We start from the raw sequence: 6,958 nt of genomic DNA on the forward strand, positions 1-6,958 counted from the left end.
AACAAGTGGTCTGAAAGCTCTGATCCTCTCGGAGCTGCTGGCTGCTGGAAGCTTTTAGAGAGAGGGGCAGCAGCTCCGTCTGTTTAACCCTCACAGCGTTCATGTCTTTGCTACTGGTATGCTGTTATTTTAACAGAGCTTAGCGTAGCCGATGCCTGCAGACACTTGAAAGTGGCGTACAGTATGATGTCCATGAAAACCCACACATTAGCACCCTGCAGGTCCAGATTTATCGCGTTCACTGGATGAATGCACCTCATCTACTCTACCTGCTGCAGCCTGTGCGCTGCGCTTCAATACAAATTTAACACTGAGCTGACTGAATGCAGAGGAAGGAAAAGCAGCTCTACCTGCAGAAAAGCTCAACGACCCACTTTGAAAATGCAAGGAGGACCAGTGACCTGGGGGTAGGGGTGAAGAATAACCCACAAACCAGCTCTAGACAAGTTAAAATCACTAACCAGGTAATCGTGAAATCACCTGCCTGGTGCGACTGGAGCTTAGGAGCTGCTGGTTCTTCACGCATTTCTCTCCGCAGTACTTTTCCATTGGCTTGTTTTTCTCTAAATGATCTCTTCAATGTTCCTCATCAAAGAAACAGAGTCTGCAGGATACAAATGGCAGATGAGCCAGACAGGAAGACAGTAACAGTAAATTTTCAAAATAAAACACCCTGTGCAGACTTCTCATCATACGTCAACAATAAATACAATTAAAACAGAAGCACAATTCTGGAGGAAAAATGACCAAATCAGCAAAATCAAGGATGGAAAGAATGCGCACGCACGCACGCACGCACGCACGCACGCACGCACGCACGCACGCACGCACGCAAGCACGCACGCACACACTGAGTGACACAGGTGCACTTCCTTTGACCCTCTCCTCGTTCTTTTATGGTTTTACATTTAAAGTGGCTCCTGTCTGTTCGTACTGTAAATATTTAGGACTGAGGTTTCTTCATCGTCCTGCCGCTCAGACGTTCACTCAGCGTCGCTGTTAGACCTAAAAGCTGCTCTCCCCGCTCAGTCTGACACTTCACTCAGTCTGCTCGTCTCTTCTTCGTGTGCTCGCCGTCTCGCGCTGTCCTTCGTCTCTAACCTCACGAGATGGTGCCCAGGAGAGCATCACAGAAACATGTTTACATGGTTTTCATTCAGTGAAAGACTCTGAGAGGTTTGAACCACAGCGGTCAAACTAATCATTTCTTCTTATTTAAAGCAGAAGCAGCTTTTCTTCTTCGCTGTGACTTTATTCATTCTTTCAGTCTTTAACAGAGACGCTGCCATGTGTTCGCTGTCTAACAGCTGGATTCATGACTGGACCTTTCAGAGAGGCAGAAAAGCTTTGAAACAAAGTCAAACTTCTGTAAAAAGTGCTTCGTGTTGGAGCTCCACTGATGCTTCACTGTCACTGCTGGTCAAAGCTTCTTGTGTGTCTCCAGTTTCGGGATTTTCATGCTTTCAGATGAGCAGAAGGATCACAAGCTTCTGGACGAGCTTCTCAAACCATCGAGCCGACAAAATAAAATCACAAACACAGAGAAATCGAGGCGACTTCATTAATAATAGAACGACCATGTGATGTGAACGACTGTCTGTGCTCGGCTGAGTCACCGTCTGAACTACCAGCAGGCTCCTGAAGGGGAAAAACAAAACAACTAAAAATATCCTGACGGTGAGGTGAGTGTTTTTAAAAGCGCCAACAGCACGATAAAAACTATTAACTGTAAAACACATGAACCCTGAAAACTGGGATAAGATCTAAAACAAGCACGGCCACCACGATAACACACACTTGTCCTCCAGGGTCATTATTCCTCCAAAGTTCAGCAGAGGGTCAGATTTCTTTTTCTATTCTCGCTCCCGCTTTCCCTCTTTTTCCTCCCTCATTAAACTCCTGCAGCCGTCACCTCCTCTCAACTCTCACGTATGTCCTATGTCTTTGAGTTATTGTATGTCTTGCAGAGCTGAAGACAGTACAGACACACTGCAGAGGGATTGGTCCTCCTGCTCCATGAGCATGAACCGTCACTCCATTGGCTGATTGAGGCCTTAGTACGGCAGTTAAAGCTTAAAGTTTCATAGATTTTTCCATCATTTCTGCTGGTTAATTCTACCCAGACGACACTGTTGAGTTTTGCACCCAAAATCACGACAGAAGCAAAAGTCGACAGTCTTGCTGCAAACAAACTTTGGTCCATTTGGAAATGAAATTCCATTAGATTTGCAACCAGCTGATTCATATTTGACCTGCTGTACTTGATTTCATGCTTAGCAGGCTCAAAAGGACATTTCAGGTGTGTTCACTTTCATTTTCACATCCAAATCAGTGGATAATGTGATGAAACTCGGAGTTTGTTCATCATGTGTGACAATCTGAGCGCTCTGTTCCTGCGCAGCGTCGCAGCAGCTGATGGGCTAAACGTGCAGAGCTAACGCTTCTGTAAATGAAAGGAATTAGAGGTTTATTTTGTCACCTGATGGCCCAGTTCTCTCGACGGTCTGATCATCTGATCGAGCTCTGTGTAGTTGACACACACTTTGAAAGCAGCTTCTCTTTTGGCTCTTTTTAATTACCGAGACGAGCTAACAGGTGAGCCGCACCCTGCCAGCCGCCACTCTGTTTATGTTAGCGAGACTCCTCCGACAGGCAGAGGCGCTCACCTTTAGATGAAGCCGCACCGTCGAGATCACTGCATGACGGGATCACGCGAGTTCAGCTTCGCTGCATAAACACACACACACACACACACACACACACACACACACACACACACACACACACACACACACACACACACACACACACACACACAGGCCTTTGGTTTCGCAGCTGCTACAGGCCTGTTTGAAGAAGGAGCTTCAAGCGTTTCTTAAGAGATTAGCAACACAGTGAAGAGGAAATGCCTGTTTCTTCATTGATATCATACAAAGTTCTGCACATGCATAGGAACACACACAAAGATGCAAAGACAAAAGCTGCACACAAACTCAATAAACTACACAAAGAGTAGTGTACAAACACACTGACTTGCACAAACATCCCACACACACACTAAACAGCCGTCCGTCGCCGCCCCTCAACAGTCAAACCAAAACAGTGATTAGAGTTTCAACTCTTCACCTCGAACCGTCAGCCGCCACCAGATCAGCCAGGGGGCGTAGCTACAGGTGAGGAGGAGACGGGCCGCGGTCCAGCCCAATCAGCCCGCCTGCGTCAGAGATGACTGCGCCTTCACCTCGCCGCAGAGCGCACGCCAACACACACATGCACGCATGCAGGTACGCATTAAACGAGTACATGTAAAAACAAAGTGTACAGTAGCAACCGCAAAGAAGTGATGTTCAAAGAAAAAAGAGGCAGAAAGTTCAGGTATGTGCCAGTCAGACACACACACACACACACACACACACACACACACACACACACACACACACAGTTCAGATGTATACATAACCACAACAACACACTCACAGACGCACACACTGAAAATGAAAACAAACACTGTTTCTGTGCTCGACGGCAGATTCAGACCGACACCTCTGTGACTGTGAGGACTCATTCCTCACCATGAACCTGATCCTAGACCAGCGCGAGTTAGCTGTTGTGTCAGAGACAACGACAGACCCCTCTGTGGAAGCTGATGGGAGTTCAGTAAAGAATAAACAACAAAGAGTCCTAAAACCAAACATTAACCCTCAAACCAGCACACCGCCGGACGAACCCCCGACGAGTCCGTCTGCCCTCAAACTACACTCATGAAAACAAGCGCAGAGAGCCGACACGGGAAATGTGAGGCAGCGTTTTTCCTTCCAGATGCTGGATGTTATCCGTGTCGCAGTAGTTATTGTGCGCATGTGGTTTCAGGCTGCAGCTCCGGTGGCTTTGCCATCTTTTGGCACGGTGAGGAAACGGTGATGCACATGTGAGAAATGGCGAGTTACTGTAGGTTAACTCGTTCTGTCTCCTGCACCTGAACATATCGTTTTGCTTGCCTCTTGTCCGGTTTGGCCCGACCCCTCCCCAACACGACACCAGACATTTAGCCTGCTGACATCTTTGGGGCGTGGTTTCTTTTTGGCGCGCTTTCGTGGGCTCTTGGGTCGCGTCTTCGGACCAGCTCACAGAGCGCTGACTGGATCTGGGCTGCAGTCCTGCAGTGTGAACTTACCTGAAGGGGAAATCATGTGATCTCTGGAAGTTCATCTGAGGACAGACTAATTTCATGGCTTGAGGGCGGCTTTGTAATCAATGTTTTGATTCCTCAAGAGGAGTGGTGAAACCAAAATTGTGGCAATAGTAGATTATAGTAGCTTCCTTTACTTTTTTTTCCCCACAAACGTTCTCGCTTTCAGTTTTGTCTGTTTGACTCAGATAACACTGAGAGCTGACTGACTTCTGCAGGGTTTGATTCATCGTGATGATGATTGCTCGTGTTGACCCGTTACGGCTGCATGGGGCAGTGATCGGACTCTCTGTCAGACTGCAGACTTACTGCATTTCTTACTATTGTGAGGCAGCGAGTGTGTAGATATCAACAAGCTCAAAAGTTCAAATCCTCAGTAAAAAACTGGCCTGAAAGCCGTCTATGAGATGAACGGCTCGATCCTCCATTTCTGTCGTTGACACTGAAGCAAACAGTCGATGTGTTAAAAAACCCAAATCAATCAGAAAGGCTCAAAAGTGATCAGGGTACAACGCACATAATGTGCATCAACGTCAACATCGACGTCCCTGTGCACCAATTTCCAAACAGCTCTATCAGACCTGACAGACGACCTTTGGTTTCAGTTCATTACGACACTGAAACTGAAAATTAAAGCTCGCCTTTATTTCATTTTGTTCTTTGTCATGAATGCCGCGTGTGTTTATCACATAACCTTAAAAAACCTTAGAAGGACAAATATGAACCCATGACCACCTGCGAGTAACTCATTTGAGTCTTTGTTGGTGGATAAAGACGAAACAGAAGACAGGTGGCGCCATCTAGTGGTTACACCTAAGCTTTGCCTGTTATGACAAGTCACACTGAGACTGCACAGAGGCTAAATCACATCCTCCCTGTTGGGTTTCCTTCATGAAATCAACATTATTCACAGAGGAGGAGGTGAACATCAAGGAGAATAAATGGAGGTTTTCAGAGTTTCTTTGTCGTCTTTTAGCCGTCATCAGTTCAGATGTTTCAGTGATGATTCAGGACGGCTGCAGGATGAAGACGCTCAGATCAGCTTCAAAGTCAGTTTCATACATTTATTTTACAAAACAAGATGTGAAAAGTTTACTGAGCTGCAAAATTCAAGTCAGACTCCTGCGTTTAGAGTCAAACGTACAAGCTTCCTCTGCACTGGAGGGAAGTCAAGGTCAGTTTGTGTGAAGCAGTTATTTTGTGTAGCCACAAAAAGAAAAGCCTTTTTAAGTTTGCTGCTTTAAAGGAAGGACTGAGGCTCTTCAAAGCACACTCTGCTCTTCACTCATAACTGCTGAGTCTGTCAGTGGTTGTCCTTTAACGTGTTCATTCTTCTGCACACCTTCCACCTGAACCTGAACTGAACCCTCACAGTTAAAGACTGACGATGCTGACGATGTTTCAGAGCTCTGAACAGAGTTTTTCCTCTCACACTGAGGCTGAATGTGAAGCCGCTCACACAGATGCTGAACACACTGTCCCGTCCTGGACAGGACAGAAGATCCGTCCTCCTGACCCTCTTTGGACTGAAGCGTCTCCTGCCAGCAGAGGGCCTCCTCACAGCCCACCGTTACTGGTTTGTTTGAAAGGAACATTGATTTATTGATGATTGATGGCTCAGAGCTGCATCAGCAGCAGATCAGCTGACATTGATCTCATACTGTTTGATCAGAAGTTTGATCAACTGTTTCTGCTTTTTCAATCATTTCTAACTGAACTGATCCATGATTGTTTGTCTCTGTCTTTACAATAACTCTGTCAAATACACTCTGTAGAATTTAAAGGGTGTTTCTGTGGGACTGTGTCCATCTGTGCGGGACAATGATGCCGAACAGCCAAAGACGATGATGATGATGATGATGATGACGATGATGATGATGATGATGATGATGATGATGATGATGATGATGATGATGATGATGATGATGAGGATGACGACTGTGTTCAGAAGTTTTTTTTTTTACTTTGCCACAACAACAACAACAACAACAACAACAACAACAACAACAACAACAACAACAACAACAACAACAGGCTGTGGATGTGTGTGCTTCATTTCTGCATTTGACACTCACACTTTGAAGTGTTAATGCAGATCCTGCAAATTATTCGCCAATCAAGGTTTTATGTTCGTCACTTCGGTCTCATTAAGATGTAAAAAACTGCTGAAACGTTTCAGATTCAGTTGCCAACTCGCGGCCATTATGATCACAAGACTAAAAATAATGTCATTTCTCTTCTTTCTTTTTTCATTCTTTTTTGAAGTCGCTTGTTTTTGTCTCACTCAAACGCACGAGAGCAACGACGTGTGAAAAACGCTTTTCTGTCGGGACTCAAACCGTCAAACACGATCTCTCGATCCAGACACCAACTTTTCATTTGAGGTCGTTTTTTTTGGTCCAAAGCTGAAACGCTCAACACGCCATTACATGACAGTAATCTATTACCTGTGCCGAGGAGCTAACGAGCCCCGCAGCGGCTTCCACCTGACTGAGAGCCTGAGCGCGTCACACCGGAGAGGTGAGTCCACTCCGAGTCATACGGGGACAAAAGACAGGGACGGAGACCTTTTCCCCCCGCGGAGACGCCGGATCGACGGGATTTCTTATCCTCACTGCTCATTTCAAACCACTCCATTTATTCATCTGATCAGTGCTTCAGCCTGAGGACATACTGGCTGTCCGGAGGACAGATCTCACTGTTTCAACACAAACATCACAGAGGATTTTTACCGGCGGCAGATCAGAGGATGCTTTGTGCGTCAGGAGC

The sequence above is a fragment of the Chaetodon trifascialis genome, chromosome 13, assembly GCF_039877785.1.
Source record: "Chaetodon trifascialis isolate fChaTrf1 chromosome 13, fChaTrf1.hap1, whole genome shotgun sequence".
Classification (NCBI taxonomy): domain Eukaryota; kingdom Metazoa; phylum Chordata; class Actinopteri; order Chaetodontiformes; family Chaetodontidae; genus Chaetodon; species Chaetodon trifascialis.